Below are 18,272 nucleotides of genomic sequence, written 5' to 3'. Positions count from 1 at the left end.
ACTGACGTTTATACAGTGAAAATTTACCTTATCTAATTCCTTTGTTTATGACGTTTCTTAGTATTTTGCAGCTCACATTGTAATTATGCTGTTGCTATTAAACTTCAGTCTGTGGCATAAGAATGACTTATTATCCCTTATTAAATATGAAGAAATTAATTTAAATCAGTGCTGTATGTTTGGCTTTCTTGTTTAATAGTTTTATTTTCTGCTACATTCCTGATTAAAACAGTAAAAATTTACAATACAGTAAGTAAAGGGTCTCCTTTTCACAAAGTGGCTCACTTGTCAGCCGCAGTTGCATATCAACTGCTACCTCGTGCATCTTCGGTTCTTTCCATGAAAGGTCGCTCTGCTCCAGTGCTGTAGTTGCTTGTCGCTCTGTAGACTCTGTAGACTCAAGTCACTCATGTGATGCAAAGTAGATCCACTACATTGGACATACTTACGTACTGTTACATCGGCCCCCCAAATCTTAATATCTTTGAAAAGTCACAGATATTGGAGGTTTCTCTGAACGATGGTAATATAGTGTTGTGTAGTGTTGTTTTTGAACCAGTCATTTCCGGACTCATACTACAAGTTATGAACATCGTACATCAATCTTTACAACATTGATTAAATGTAGGGCCTAACAGGATTCCTCCAATAATAAATAAACCATAAATGTCATAATATTTGTCTAAATTTTTAAGCACTTTTTCACACAAATATTACACTTTCACTTCACCGCACTAACTTCACAACACTATTACTTGAGAAGCCCTTCTTAAATGGCTGAACAAAGCAGGGATTGCAGCCAGTTTCTATGGGGAAGTGACCAAGGCAGCAGCTGCCACCGAGCTGTTCAGTCTGCTAAAGACAGTTCAGTCAGCTTCTTTGGCTCTTCGTTGTTCGACGATCCCGGTACTGCTGCTCATCGATCGGCAATTCCAGATTTCAAACAGGCCGCTCTACTGCCAGGTTATTTAATAGTTCAGCTGATAGGGTCATCTCTGTTTCTCAACAGTGTGTCTTTCGATTTTCTTTGGCGTCAGCATTGTATCCTTGACATTTCATGTTTATCAACATGTTGCATGTGGTAACGTAATCTGTTCTAGCTTTCACCTACAATTATAAAGCGAATGATTTCAACTTTAATTTAATATGAGATGATATCATTATTAATACATCTTAGCACTGGTGCGTATTTACTATACTCCATTTGTTCATTGTTGAATACAGACTTCGCTATCGTGTGATACAATCGACGAATCTGTTTTGAGTTCTCTTCAATGTTGAATTGGTTTATCGTTCATTGATACAGTGAGTACTTGCAAGTCACATTTACATTGTGTCATAATTCTCTAACATTTTATATTAAAATCCTTTCCTGTCTGCTGTTGTTTCTAAATTACTTCGGTGAACCATTCCAGTGTTTCCATCATTTTCATTTTCACACGATGTTCGTCCTCCCATTTCGTACTTTACTGATGATTATTTTGCGATAATAGTCATAAAATTATTTTAATATATCTTGTGTTCAGATTTACTCTAATTGACAATGAATTCTCCAATGTGATCTATTGCAGGTCATCTTCTTGACAACGATGATCTCCTTTTCCTTTTCCATAGACATGTTCCTTCTTATCAAGTCCTGTCTTTTTTCTTTCCCATACCCACTACACACACACACACACACACACACACACACACACACACACACACACACGAAATTATTTTTCATCTTAGTACTATTATTAATCACATATTCTTCATATCACACAAAAATGTAAGAAAATATTTACAAATATTAATCAATTCTTCATTCCCCTGTATAACACTTTTGGAATCCGTTAGCATTCCCTCTCTCTTAACAGAAAATCTGTTATCCAATTATTTTTCCAATTTGGATACCTCTTTTTGCTTCTTATGACATTCTTCATTCCATCTCCTCTGTATATACTTTCTACTATGTACATATACTAGTTTCATAACAAAGAAAAAAAATACTCTTCTTAACTGTATGTTACCAACACACAATAGCATTCATGATATGCCTTTGTATTATTCATAAGGCTTCATTCCATTAATGGTATCTCACTATCAAATTATTTCTTTCTTTTTCTTTCCTGCAGTTGATTTCCATATTATTATCCTTCTCGTCTTTCCCCATGAACCATGGACCTTGCCTTTGGTGGGGAGGCTTACGTGCCTCAGAGATACAGATAGCCGTACTGTAGCCACAACCAAAATGGAGGGGTATCTGTTGAGAGGCCAGACAAACGTGTGGTTCCTGAAGAGGGGCAGCAGCCTTTTCAGTAGTTGCAGGGGCAACAACCTGGATGATTGACTGATATGGCCTTGTAACACAAAACAAAACGGCCTTGCTGTTCTTGTACTGCGAACGGCTGAAAGCAAGGGCAAACTACAGGCGTAACTTTTCCTGAGGGCATGCAGCTTTACTGTATGGTTAAATGATGATGGCGTTCTCTTGGGTAAAATATTCCGGAGGTAAAATCGTCCCCCATTCGGATCTCCGGGTGGGGACTACTCAAGAGGACGTCATTATCAGGAGAAAGAAAACTGGCATTCTACGGATCAGAGTGTGGAATGTCAGATCACTTAATCGGGCAGGTAGGTTAGAAAATTTAAAAAGGGAAATGGACAGGTTAAAGTTAGATATAGTCGGAATCAGCGAAGTTTGGTGGCTCGAAGAACAAGACTTTTGGTCAGGTAAATACAGGGTTATAAATACAAAATCAAATAGGGGTAATGCAGGAGTAGGTTTAATAATGAATAAAAGAATAGGCGTGCAGGTAAGCTACTACAAACAGCATAGTGAATGCATTATTGTGGTCAAGATAGACACAAAGCCCACACCTACCACAGTAGGACAAGTTCATATGCCAACTAGCTCCACAGATGACGAAGAGATTGATGAAATGTATGATGAGTAAAATAAATAATTCAGATAGTGAAGGGAGACGGAAATTTAATAGTCATGGGTGACTGGAATTCGATAGTAGGAAAAGGAAGAGAAGGAATCGTAGTAGGTGAATATGGACTGGGGGTAAGAATTGAAAGAGGAAGCCGCCTGGTAGAATTCTGCACAGAGCATAAGTTAATCATAGCTAACATTTAGTTAAAGAATCATAAAAGAAGGTTGCATACATGGAAGAAGCCTGGAGATACTGGTAGGTGTCAGATAGATTATATAATGGTAAGACAGAGATTTAGGAACCAGGTTTTAAATTGTAAGACATTTCCAGGGGCAGATGTGGACTCTGACCACAATCTACTGGTTATGAACTGTAGATTAAAACTGAAGAAACTGCAAAAAGGTGGGAATTTAAGGAGATGGGACCTGGATAAACTGACTAAACCAGAGGTTTTACAGAGTTTCAGAGAGAGCAAAAGGGAACAACTGACAGGAATGGGGGAAAGAAATACAGTAGAAGAAGAATGGTGAGCTTTGAGGGATGAAGTAGTGAAGGCAGCAGAGGATCAAGTAGGTAAAAAAAACAAGGGTTACTAGAAATCCTTGGCTAACAGAAGAGATACTGAATTTAATTGATGAAAGGAGAAAATACAAAAATGCAGTAAGTAAAGCAGGCAAAAAGGAATACAAACGTCTCAAAAATGAGATAGATGGATGGCTAGAGGATGAATGTAAGGATGTAGAGGCTTATCTTACTAGGGGTAAGATAGATACTGCCAGCAGGAAAATTAGAGACCTGTGGAGAAAGGAGAACCATTTGCATGAATATCAAGAGCTTTGATGGAAACCCAGTTCTAAGCAAAGAAGGGAAAGCAGAAAGGTGGAAGGAGTATATAGAGGATCTATACAAGGGCGATGTACTTGAGGACAATATTATGGAAATAGAAGAGGATGTAGATGAAGATGAACTGGGAGGTACGATACTGTGTGAAGAGTTTGACAGAGTACTGAAAGACCTAAGTTGGAACAAGGCCCCGGGAGTAGACAACATTCCATTAGAACTACTGACAGTCTTGGGAGAGCCAGTCCTGACAAAACTCTACCATCTGGTGAGCAAGATGTATGAGACAGGCGAAATGCCCTCGGACTTCAAGAAAAAATAGTAATTCCAATCCCAAAGAAAGCAGGTGTTGACAGATGTGAAAATTACCGAACTATCAGTTTAATAAGTCTCAACTGCAAAATACTAAAGCAAATTCCATACAGACTAATGGAAAAACTGGTAGAAGCCGAACTTGGGAAAGATCAGTTTGGATTCCGTAGAAATATTGGAACACGTGAGGCAATACTGACTCTATGACTTACCTTAGAAGATAGATTAAGGAAAGGCAAACCTATATTTCTAGCATTTGTAGACTTAGAAAAATCTTTTGACAATGTTGACTGGAATACTCTCTTTCAAATTCTGGAGGTGGCAGGGGTAAAATACAGGGAGCGAAAGGCTGTTTACAATTTGTACAGAAACCAGATGGCGGTTATAAGAGTCGAGGGACATGAAAGGGAACCAGTGGTTGGGAAGGGAGTGCGACAGGGTTGTAACCTATCCCCGATGTTATTCAATCTGTATATTGAGCAAGCAGTGAAGGAAACAAAAGAAAAATTCGGAGTAGGTATTAAAATCCATGGAGAAGAAATAAAAACTTTGAGGTTTGCTGATGACATTGTAATTCTGTCACAGACAGCAAAGGAGCTGGAAGAGCAGTTGAATGGAATGGACATTGTCTTGAAAGGAGGATATAAGACGAACATCAACAAAAGCAAAATGAAGATAATGGAATGTAGTCGAATTAAGTCGGGCTATGCTGAGGGAATTAGATTAGGAAATGAGGCACTTAAAGTAGTAAAGGAGTTTTGCTATTTGGGGAGCAAAATAACTGATGATGGTCAAAGTAGAGAGGATACAAAATGTAGACTGGCAATGGCAAGGAAAGAGTTTCTGAAGAAGAGAAATTTGTTAACATCGAATATAGATTTAAGTGTCAGGAAATTCGTTTCTGAAAGTATTTGTATGGAGTGTAGCCATGTATGGAAGTGAAACATTGACAATAAATAGTTTGGACAAGAAGAGAATAGAAGCTTTCGAAATGTGGTGCTACAGAAGAATGCTGAAGATTAGATGGGTAGATCACGTAACTAATGAGGAGGTATTGAATAGAATTGGGGAGAAGAGGATTTTGTGGCACAACTTGACTAGAAGAAGGGATTGGTTCGCAGGACATGTTCTGAGGCATCAAGGGATCACCAATTTAGTATTGTAGGGCAGCTTGGATGGTAAAAAATCGTAAAGGGAGACCAAGAGATGAATACACTAAGCAGATTAAGAAGGATGTAGGTTGCAGTAGGTACTGGTCGATGAACAACAACAACAACAAAAACAACAACAACAACAACAACATCAACATCAACATCCTTCTCTTATTACTGAAAGTATTTCTTAATTTCTGTGTGGCGAAACAATCCCTTTATGATATCTGAGTCACAATCAGCTAATATGTAACTTCCTTCATGTGGTATTTGAATTATCTTGTAAGGCCTGGTAGACAAATACTGCCACTTTTTGTTAAGTTTCTTCTTGGTGGTGTGTTGGGGCTTATGGGCGCTCAACATCAAGGTCATCAGCGCCCTGACACACATTAAAAGGAACGAATGTGGACAGACCTAAGAAAACTAAAGCACACACTCAAACAAAGCAGGAAAAGAAGGAAAATGCTACCTAAGAAAGTAAAACCTAAGGAAAGGGGAATCATAGCAACAAGAATGTCACAGGAAATTGTTATTGGCTGGCCACTTACATAAAATATGGGCGAGCTTGTCACACAGTGAGCAAATTAAAATCCTCTGCCTAAAATCTTTGTAAAAACATTTGACAGGGCACAGAACTTTAAAACTTTAGCCACATTCGTCCGAGTGTTTCCTAAAAGAGATGGCAAATCCGCTGGCAAGTCAGCCACGACGCGCTGGTCAGAAAATAAAACGCAATCCAATAAAACGTGGCGCACAGTGACCTGGACGCCGCAAGCACCACACATTGGAGGGTCCTCTCGCCGGAGAAGGAAGCCATGCGTCATAGGGCTGTGGCCTATTTGAAGCCGAGTGAGGAGAACCTCGTCCCGTCGATGGGGCTGAAAGGAAGTACACCACACACACGTGGGCAGTCACTTCCAGCCACTCATCCTCCCACCGACGCATGACCCGTGAGCTCAACAGCGAGGTGAGTGCGTGCAAGGGGATAGCACACTGAGATACTTGTGGGGCGAGACACGCCTCCTTGGCTGCGAGATCTGCCCTTTCATTCCCAGCAATGCCAACATGCCCCGGAACCCAGCAGAAAGCTACAACCTTCCCCAGTCGCTGTAGTCGGAGGAGGGCATCCTGGATGGTCTGGACGATTTTGTCTGCCAGATACAAACGTTGCAATGAGTGAAGGGCACTGAGTGAATCGGAACAGACAAGAAATTTAGGAGAGGAAGAATGTCTCATGTGCTCCAGTGCCCGCAAGATCGCAAACAATTCTGCATCAAAGACAGTAAAAGTCTGAGGCAGTCGGACCTTGAGGACACGATATGGAAAAACAACTGAGCAACCAACAGAATCCCCTTGTTTCGACCCATTCGTAAAAACAGCTACATAGTCGTGGTACTCAGATAAAATGGCATAAAATGCTGCATTAAAAACGGTGGCAGGAGTGCAATCTCTCTTGTACTGCAATGAATCTAAAATCACTCCGGGCCTCTTCAGTAACCAGGGTGGCAGGCGGTTAAAACCTTGGATTTGGGGTTGTACAGACTCCACATCGAGGGACTCTAGTACACGTTGCACACGGATCCCAAACGGCGGGAAAAAAGGCGGTCCAGAGGTGGATGAGCAACAAGATGGTGAGCAGGCGATCTGGGCGCTGCAAGAAACTTACAAGCCTGGCGCACCAGCAGGAGCTGCCGCTGGATGATAAGTGGCAGTTCGCCAGACTCAGCACAGAGGCTGGGTACGGGACTGGTCCGATAAGCACCTGTGGCCAGTCGGATCCCAGCATGGTGAACAGCGTCAAGGATCCGCAAATAAGATGGCCTCGCTGACCCATATACTGTGCACCCATAGTCCAGCCGTGAACGCACAAATGCTCCGTAAAACTGAAGGAGACACGCCCTGTCCGCCCCCCCAAGACCTGTGGCTGAGGCACTTGAGGATGTTCAGTGCCTTCAGCGTTCTGTCTTTCAAGTCACGTAGGTGTGGCAGCCATAACAACCTGGAGTCAAAAATTAGGCCCAGAAACCGCACTGTCTCTAAAATGTAGGACAGTATCCCGCATATGCAAGGCAAGCAAAGTAAAAAGATGACAAGAACGATTAAAATGAACACAAACACACTTTTCGGCAGAAAACCGAAAACCTGTCTTTGCAGCTCACTCCTCTAACCGCCGCACTGTTAGCTGTAACTGACGGCTCATGGTCGCAACACTGGAGGAGGAACAGAAAACAGCAAAGTCGTACACAAATAAGGAGCACTGTACTGGACTCCTCACTGTAGACATTATACTGTTGATGGCTATGGCAAAGAGGGTAACGCTTCAAACACTGCCCTGGGGGACACCATTCTCCTGCTCAAAGCGATCAGACAGTGTGTTACCAACACGGGTCCGAAAAAACCGCTGAGACAGGAAAGACCGAATGAAAATCGGGAGGCGCCCACGAAAGCCCCATTGATGCATTTGTGCAAGAATACAGTGTCTCCACGTAGTATCATATGCCTTACTGATATCAAAGAAGATACCGATACAGTGATGCTGACGGAGAAAAGCCTGCTGAATAGCCGCCTCTAGGGGGGTCAGGTTGTCGACCGTGGATCGAAATTTTCGGAATCCACACTGAAAGCTGCTAAGGAGCTGTCTGGTCTCTAACAGCCAGACCAGACGCCGGTTAACCATCCGTTCCAGGGTCTTTCCGACACAGCTTGTCAAGGCGATACTACGATAACTACCGGGACATGTGCGGTCCTTTCCTGGTTTGAGGAGAGGGATGAGAATTGCCTCCCTCCACAAGGTGGGGAACACTCCTGTCTGCCACATGAGATTAAAACATTCGAGGAGGATTTCCTTTGACGCCGCTGGCAGATGTCGAAGCATGGAGTACCGGATGTGGTCGTAACCTGGTGCAGTGTCAGAAGTCTCAGTAAGTGCCAATTCAAGTTCCCACATGGAGAAAGGGGAATTGTAGGCCTCAGAACTGTTCGACCGAAAGTCCAAGGTCGCTCTTTCGACAGTCGCACGGTAGCAACGAAACGCTGGATCCCGATTTGCAATGGCAGTACTTTGTGCAAAATGCTCTGCCAGCGTCTGAGCAATGGCTCTGGGTGTCGTTTGGAGGCATCCCTGGTTCAGGACAGCAGCTATTGGTAAACGGCTATGTTTACCGGAAATCCTCTGGATGGCTTCCCATACTCTTGTGGAACAAGTGGAACGGTTGATGGAGTCCAGGAACTCCTGCCATGACCTTTTCTTGCTCTCTTTAATGACACGGCGTGCCCTGGCTCTCGCGATTCAAAAGGCGGTAAGATTGACCGCTGTTGGGCGGCATTTAAATCGGCGAAGAGCCGCACGCCTGTCCCGGATGGCTGAACGGCACTCTTCTGTCCACCAAGGCACAAGGCGCCGCTTAAGAGTGCCAGAAGACTGTGGTATGGACAGATCAGCAGCATGATGGACCACAAGCGTGATGTGATCCACCCATTCCTGTACGTTATTGTGGCGGTCAAAGACAGCCAACCGAGTGAACAGTGGCCAGTTAGCCCTGCCAATCATCCACGGTGGTGGCCGCTGCTCCAGCAATACACCATCCAGGAGATGAATGCGGATAGGGAAGTGATCGCTGGAATGAAGGTCATCAATGACCTCCCAGTGAACAGAGTCGGTGACGGTTGGAGAGCAGAAAGATAGGTCAATGGCTGAGAATGACCCTGTAGCAGTAGAGAAATGAGTCGGAGTACCTGTGTTGAGGATGCACAACACTTGAGATGTTAGGAGGCTCTCCAAAATTCGACCTCGAGCGCAAAGAGAAGTGGAGCCCCACAGAACATGATGGGCATTGAAGTCTCCCAGGAGGAGAAATGGGCGAGGGAGTTGGTCGATAAGATCTGTGAGAGCGTCTAAGGTCATTGCATCCAGAGGGGGTAAATAAAGGGAGCAAACGGTAAGCCTCCGAGGTGAATGAATTTCAACTGCAACTGCTTGCAGGTCGGTATCCAGGGGGAGAGCAGAGGAGTGGTGGTCATTATTGACAAACACAGCGACTCCGCCTTTGGCCCTTTCTCCAGCCAGGTCATCTTTGCCATATGACGTATAGCCCCTTAGTACAGGAGCATCAGATGGTTTTAAATGCGTTTCCTGTAAACACAAGCACAGGGGGCGTTGGCGTGCTAGGAGGTTCAGTTCCTCCACATGTGCCCGGAATCCATTCATGTTCCATTGTATAATGGGAGCCATCCATCTATCAGGGTGGGAGTACCTTCATTCTCACTTTCTGTCGGGGAGGAGAGCCCACAACAGGTGGAGGCTCAGTTTTGGGGCGAGATGATTGCCCCAGTCTGACATCAACCTCCATCGCCTCAGAAGAGGAGTCGAGAGAGATGTCAGAGAGAATGACATCCACATCAGGAGACTGTATAACTGCAGTCTCCTTTAGTGGGCGAGTCTTCACCTTTGTCTTTGGCTTCGATGTTCTGGCCTGAGGTGGCATTGGAGCCAAAACCTCAGAAGCAGTAGGGGGTGTAGCAGTGCTGGGCAGTGCACAAGACTGGACCCGGGAAGGGGCAGGAAGTTCCATGATGTCAGCTACCATGGCCTGGTCAGAAAGCCGGGGGGGGGGGGGGGGGGGGGGGGGGGGGGGGGAGCAGCAGGCTTCACAGGAACAGCAGCAGCACACGTACATTGACAAGCGCAGGTGCTAGTGTTGACAGTAGCCACCTCCGTTTGTGTAGCGGCATCGGTTTTCAAGACTGGTTGTTTGAGAATGGAAGAAAAGGAAGCAGCGAACGTGGGCGGCTGCATGGACTTGTAGATTTTCTTCGCCTCACCATACGGGATGCGTTTTGTAGATTTTAGTTCTTGGATCTTCCGTTCCTCAAGGAAAACTCTGCATTCCCTACTCCACACAGGGTGATCCCCAGAGCAGTTGACACACTTGGGAGGAGAGGAGCAACCAACTCCCTCATGGGCGTCTTTACCACAATTCCCGCAAGTGGCTTCCCCTCTACAGCTGAGAGTAGTGTGTCCAAAGTGTTGGCATTTAAAACACCGCATGGGGTTGGGGTAATAAGGCCGTACACTGAGACGTAGGAAACCTGCCTTCACATGCTCTGGCAATTTGGTGGTGTTAAATGTAAGGATAAATGAGTCAGTCTTTCTGAGAGCACCATCTACCCGTTTCATAATGTGTTGTACGTCGACAATTCCTTCCCGGGACCATTCAGCCTTCAGTTTGTCTTGGGGAATGTCAACGAGATCTCTGCAAGTCACAACACCCTTGCTGTAGTTCAAGGTGTTGTGAAATTCAGTCTCTATTGCAAACTCCCCAAGAAATTGTGCCTTCTGAAGGTTCTGGACTTGCTGGAAGCTAGATGTTTCAACCAACAAGGTGCCATTTCGCAAGCGCTTTACAGATTTTAATGTGCCAGCAATACCTTCTAAGCCCTTCTGTATATAAAATGGCGAAACTTTTTCAAAACTCCCATCTTTTCTTTTAATTATGAAAAACACATTCTGCGAAGCAGCATGCGTTCTGTTACTACTACCTGAATCAGGAGGACTGACTACACGAGCCCTCTTGTTGGATTGGGTGTTAGAACCCACCAGCGGTCCACCCTTTCCGCTGGCAGGAGAAGAATAAAAGTTCGAGGGTTCCATCTCGGTCCCATGAGCAGCTAGGGAACTAGAAGTCCACCTAGACAGAGCCCCACATGCCTAGGTAAGCCTTATACAACTGGGGTGCGGCAGGTGCCCCAGAGGTTGCCCGCTTGTGACTGTTCCACCCCAACAGCCATGCATCTTATAGGGGCGCAGCACACCATAAGATTGAGGGGTTTTTATAGAGGTTTACCTTCCTCGCAATCCAGGCGGTCAAGCCAAGATTACCATTCCCCGCAGCACACAACATTCCACCGCTGCGCCATGCGGTGGTCGCTGAAGCATGTCCGGGGTTTACGGTGACAGGAGACTGGCGGCGCTGACCAGTCCCCAGCTTAGGACCCCGGGGTCGCCAAGCTCGTACTCAGCAAATGAATGCTGAGCCCCTGGGGGGAAGTTTCTTCTTGCTGGATGGTTTTGGATGATTTCTTAATAGCATTTTTTCACCAATTGTATATGTGATTACTTTCTTTACACTTTTGTCAAACATTGCTTTCTGTAGTTTAGTCTGATGTAGGTTCTCATAAACTTTTTTGCAGAATATCCCCTTGCGTACAATCATCTTCTTGAATTCTGGGCCAATTCCCTAACCAATCTTGAAATTCGTTCCTTCCATGCATTATCTGGTTCGGTGAATATCCAGTAGAACCATCTGGTAGGACATTGTAGATCCTCTCGAATTCTGCCAACCAATCAATCCATTGGTGTTGTCGCTGTGGTGAATGTGCCCGTAGAAAGCGGTTTAATTCCCATAATAGTCTCTCGATCGATTCCCACAAGGATAAAACTGGGATATGTATATATGTTTGATGTTATGTTCCTTCATAGTCCTTTTCCACAATCCACAAGTAAAATATGTGGCATTGTCAGTCAGAATCATTTTTGGTTTCCCATAATGAGTAATATAACTGATGATAAATGTCCTTAACATTGTTCGGACATGCAGACTCCCTAACAAATATAAATTGACATATTTTGAAAAAAATGTCATGAAAAGCCAGTATATACTTAAATCTTCCTCTTGCAGTCGGACACGGACCACACATCGCAAGCTATTAGTGTTAAAGGTTGGTGAGGAATTACAGGATGTAGTTCGATTCTTCAACAATAATTTATGGGTTTGGATTGTTGGCATATTTTGCATTTTTTCAGAATATTATTCGCTAGTCGTTCTAGGTTCGGATAATAGCAATATTCACCCAACTTGGCTTTACATTTAGAAGGCCCAAAATGTCCCCATTTCAAATGAAAATACCAAAGTAATGGCTCTATATAACCGTGTGAGACACAAACTTTCCAGTTGGTATTGGTAGATTCTTTCCTAAATAATACCTCAGATTGTACAGTATATTGATATTTAGTATTAGTAGGATTTTTGTGCTTAATCTTGTCCCTTATAGACTTCCAATGTAGATCTTCTTCTTGCAACTGTGGCAGCTTAGCTTTTGACGCAGCTCTGAAACTTGTTCTTCATAATAATTTACTGATACGTCTATTATTTTAAAATTTAAAGGTAGTTCATCATCCTCTTCATTCGTTCTCACTTTTGGTAGTCGATATATCGATACCATTTACTACTGCTTGCACAACAGTTTGTACGATTCATCCACCTTTATTGGAAATATTTGGCACTTCTTCACTCAGCTCTTCCCTTAAGTCCAAATCATTATTACGTTGTGTTTTCCCTTTATGTATTGCACCGAAATGTTGTATTCTTGTAACAACAAGGCCCATCAGGTTAATCGTGAATGAAACATTCGATCTGTCAAGATAATTGATAAAGCCTTATGGTCACAGAATATGGAAGTCCTCTTGCCATAAACAAAATATCTGAACTTCTTGAGTGCCCAAATGACAGCCAGAACCTCTAATTCAGGGGTACAATACACTCTCTCGCATTTAGACAATGTTTTGCTTGCAAACCCTATAATTTTGATGGTGTTCAGGTCATGCAGATCTTCTATTTGAAACAATGTGGCACCTAATCCTGTATCTGAAGCAACCGTTGCAATACAAAAGTCTTATTCAAGATTCGGATGGCGCAGAAGTTGTGCATTAATCAAAGCATGCCAGATTTTATCAAATGCTTGGCTGCATTCCTGGGCCCATTTCCAAGTAATGTTCTTTCGCAATAGTTGTAGTAAACAGTCTTGGCTAATTATTTGGCCAGGTAGAAATCGGTGGAAGAATGAAGCAAGCCCCAAAAAAGACTTTAATTCTTTTTTACTCCGAGGATACGGGCACTTTTTGATAATATTCATCTTCTTGGGGTCGGTCATAATTCCGTTCGGCGTAATTATGTGTCCGAGAATCTTTATTTGATTCTTGGCGAATTTTGACTTCATCAGATTCCCTGTCACTCCATACTCTGATAATTTCATTAATACTTTCTCTAACAAATTGAGATGCTCCTCCCACATCGTAGTCGCGATCATAAGGTTATCTACATACAAAGTAACTTTGTCATGGAGATCTTGTCCTAGTACGGTATCTAATGCGGAAATAAACACTCCCCCGCTGTTGTTTAAACCAAATAGCATAACCGTGAATTGATAGCTTCTTCCAAGAAAGATATAAGCAGTGTACTTCCATGATTCATGTGATATTCTCGTCTGCCAATTGGAACTCCTCATTTCCACGGTTGTCAAAAAGCGTGCTCAATTAAACTTCTTAATAAGTTCCTCTAAATTCTCAGGTCTCATTTGTACTGGAATAATAATTTTGTTAATTTCCCTAGTGCCAAGAACTAGTCTTACATCACCATTCGATTTTATGACAGCCAAGAGAGGGCTTGAATATTGAGAATTAGAGGGTTCTATTATTCCCTACTCTAACATCTTAGTGATTTCTTTTTTCACTGCCTCTATCTTAGACCATGGTATAGAGTATGAAGTGTGACAAAAGGGTTCATGAGGATAGGTTTGAATATTAAACTCGAACTCTTTTATGTTTGTTTACTAAATACTGGTGCATAATTAGTTAACAAACATAGTAGTAAGTCTTCCCTCTGATCTGACGTCAGATATTCGGATTCAAAGACTTTGTCTCATATTGTGTCTTGATCTCTCTCTTCTTCAGAAGATTCGATAAAATAAATTTCATTTGCTGAATCACACTTAACACCAATATAGCTAACCATTAGCTCTATACAACATTGCTCTGTGACTATTTGGCCCTTCATCATAGGAATTGTCACAATCTCGCTTCCGGAGTTCAAAGTACACGTCCATTCTTTCAAATTAATTACTGCTCTGGCTCTACACATAAAATCAAGACCCCAAAAACACAGGGTACAATAAGGAAGTTACTGTCTCTAGCAGCCCCCCGCATTATAATGTCGACTCGTGCCTGTTTTGAGATTTCTGTGCTTTTGCACCAAATATGCCTGATACAGTGCATCCAGTAACAGGAAATGTTAATACTCTCTCTCCTCTGCTGATCTGTTTATAACAATCTTGTGTCATTACGCTAATGTTTGCGCCTGTGTCGATCAAGATCTCAATATCGTTTGATACCATTTACTGCTGCTTGCACGACAGCTTGTAAAATTTGTCCACATTTATTGGAAATATTCGGCGCTTCTTCACTCAGCCCTTCCCTTAAGTCCAAATCATTATTATATCTCAATACATCTACTGAAAAATGATGCTTGCCCTCCTTTCCATCCCCAGTTATCCTAGGAAGACTTTTGGAGACCGTATTTAGTTTAACCTTTTGGTGGATGTCTTCATCGGTGGTTCATGAACTTTCACTATATGAGTATTGTGTTCAGAGTTCATTATAGGTTTGTCATTCAATGGTATCGGTCGTTGAAGTTGTGATGCTGGGGCAGTACCTTGCGGATAATCTACCCACGGTTGTATCCTATCAGGGTTGAAGCGGGAACGTGTTGTATCTCCGCTTACAGTCACTCATGTGCAGTGAACCGGCTTTATCGCCGCGCCCATGCACTATGCTCAAGGGAGAGGCTTTGTGGCAATATACGACTAGAACGGTTTCAGGACAGGACACATTTATTCTTCCTACCGTTACAATAAATGACAAATAACATTCTTCGCTAATGTCTGTCTATACAGGTGCATTGCACTGGCGGCACGGCTCGATCGCCGATCCCGGAGGGTGTACACTCCAGTGACGAGCCGTGGCGCGACCGCGTGGACTGAGCGAGGCAAAAGGCCGCGTTACTGAGTGTTCTGCTCCTGGCGCGACCGGAGGCGCCGTAACGTCCGCGAAGGAGCGAAAGACACTTTAACGGCAACTACGCTTACGACCGCGCGTACGCATTTACGGCGGAGTCACGTTGACTCGACGCACGTGGTCCGCGGCGGAAGAACTGGGACACGTGTTTCGCGTCGCGTCGACTAGCTCGCACTGACCGCCTGCTTTGTTCCCGTGCGGTCCGGTGTGCGGCGCACCGTCGCCGAAATTCTGCGTAACGGTACAGCTGCCCCTACTTGTGTCGGCAGTGCCGTAGTTCAGCCCTTCATGCGTTGGACGGTGCTGCCGCCACAGGGTCTTCTGACGGATATCTATCATGTCTGCATTTATATTGATTTCTTTCATTGTTAATTTTATGATAGTCATAATGCGTCATTTGCTTTCCTTCTGTTAGTGTAGGTTTCGCATTCCTATCTCTGTTGTTGTCATTACAACCACCACCACCACGATTATTAATACCAGTATTATTACGCTGTGTAATAGACTATTGATTATTATTCCAAATTCTGGCATCTTCCATAATCAGATCAATAGAATCAACTACAGACAAAAACTGTTCCACATCACAATCAGGTACATTTATCAGTTTTTCCCGAATATGAATTGGAAATCTTCCCTTTATAATGCGTATTACTTCCAAATGGGAGATGGGCTCGCTCCAGTATATCGTTTTGTTAATGTATTTTTCGAAATACTGTCGCAGTTAACTTCGCTTGCTGTTATAATATTTGGGTTGGTACACTTCCTTACGCAACTGTTCCTGTTTGCTCTTAGACCAGTATTTTGACAGAAAAAGCTGCTCAAATTCTGCACAAGTACTACAGTTCTCGCTTGCTTCTGCAACCCACAGTGCTGCTTCGCCTGTAATTTTGGATACGATGAACTGAAGCTTATCTTGTTCTGACCAACTATGTTGAAAAATACCCTTGAAGTTATTTATGAAAATTTTGGGGTGGATGTTGTCCTTCTCTGACGAAAATTGCCTGCTTTTAAATATGCTAGCTTCAACTTTTAGAGATGATAGATCTCTGTACAAACGGATCATGATCATTCTCATAATGTTCATTAGATTTATCAGGTACTGTGCTACTTACATTTACTCCCACTACAGCGTCGATTGCTTTTCGATTTGTCCATTGAATGATTATCGTCAGTCAAAGCATTTTGTGATGACCTCTGACCTAAATCAGACATTTTAAAATTCGTGTCCCTTTGCCCATTCAGCAGTTCTTCAATTGTCCTTCCTTTAATTGCCTGAAATTCATCAATAAACAATTTGACAAGTTCGTCGTTTTCCGATTGTGTCCTTTCGATAAGTTCGGATCACTTCACTTCGAAAGCGTTATTAAATTTCTCCTCTATCCTTATTCTTAACCACAATCCATTCGTTAAGATCTTCCTCTCTGATTTTGAAGTTTGTTCCTTTAAATACTTATCAATACCCTTACATGTATCCTTTTTGAAATCTGTCATTTTTGTGGGCGGATCTTCGCTCTGCACACCGGTTTTCAGACAACTACTTTCACAACTACTGACTCTGTTTGATAAATCGGTATGCCCTTGTGAAATAATATCACATTTACTGTCTACTTCATTTATTTTTCCTTTAACTTCAGAATGTAAATCATTAATATCCTTAGATACTTTTGTTTCAAATTCTTCAAACTTAGCATTTAATTGTTCCTCCCAGTTGTAATTTCTCAGATTTCTCCTTTAGGAAACCCATTTCCGTTTTCAATGAACCTATGTCTGTGTTCAGTGAATGCATGTCTGTTTTCAATGAACTCTTATCTGTGTTCAGTGAAAGCACGTTTGTGTTTAATACCACCAACAAATCCAATATCTTGGCATCCCTGTCCGTTATCATGCTAGTGGACATCTCTACCTCACTTGGGCCACCAGCTATGGTGCCTCACCCTGAGGCTCAGGTTCTGTTTCCTTATCACTACTCCCTGCGTCCATATTTTTCGTACTCCTGTTAAAATTTCTTTTTCTTTGAGTAGCGCATTTTCACAAATTAAATCTCCCAACACACTGCTGGTACTGACGTCATTACGACACACACAAAAGAATACAATAACAACTTTTGATTCACTAGTCTACTCATATCTGCGAGTCTCGCATTTCAATAGCCTTTCTCTAAGGCTCACAAGATTGCTAATTGTTCTGCTTGGTTAATGATGCGACCATTCTTTAGTGTGTACGTCAACTGATGGACAGGTGTGCTATTAATGATTATTGCCACTCCTGAACCTGTTTTGTTCTACGAATAACTCACATCATTATAAAATTCTGTCAGATATTTCTTGAGCTTGTAATTTTCTTCTGAAGTTACTGTCCTTGCCAGATGAGGCCACAGTTTGTAATCGAAATTAGTGGTTGTAGAGGGTGATTTTTTTCCACCATGTACAAACTCTAGGGATTGATCAATGAGAGGATACGGAACAAAAAAGATCTAATGAACTTATGTCTAAAAATGCATGGTTTCCATGCTAGAAACCATTTATTCTATCGTACTTTGTTACAGAGACTGCAATCTAATACACACTGTACCATGCAACCACAGTTACAGTATGCATGGTTTCCTCCTAGAGGTTGGTACTGTTCGTCATGTCATGTCCTAGCGCCCTCTCCTGCCGTAGTAATTGGTAATGTTCCGTCTGATTCACTTCCCTTGCTGACTCACCTTGAGTTGTACATACAGAGTTGTACACAATGGTTCCGTATTCAAATTGAGGGCTTGCAGACGTGGCGTTTACTTATGGAAAGGCAAATGGCAAGTAGTGGCACACAGCAAGGCTGTATCAGGAGACCTACCCCATTGACAACAATCATAGCATTGCAATGGTGTTTCGCCATTTGTCTGAGACAGGGTTGTTTCAGGAAGCAGGAAATTGTGAAGGACCAGACTTGGAGGAAAATGTGATTAACACTGTGGAAGGCAATTGCTGTGTCAGTACCAGGCAGTTGGCTCGCCAGTACAGAGTAAACCAGACAACGTTGCGAAACATTCTCCATGACAATTGTTACTCCCCTTATCACTTACAGCATGTGCAGGGCTTGCTAGCTACAGACTTTCCACATTGTGAGCAGTTTTGTCAATGGTTTCTTCACCAGGCAATAATGATTTCGGGATTTGTGTCATTCACCCTATTCACAGACAAGGCCACCATTACACAG

Source organism: Schistocerca serialis, chromosome 1 (genome assembly GCF_023864345.2).
Source record: "Schistocerca serialis cubense isolate TAMUIC-IGC-003099 chromosome 1, iqSchSeri2.2, whole genome shotgun sequence".
NCBI classification, from domain to species: Eukaryota; Metazoa; Arthropoda; class Insecta; order Orthoptera; family Acrididae; genus Schistocerca; species Schistocerca serialis.
This window is presented reverse-complemented; position numbering follows the sequence as displayed.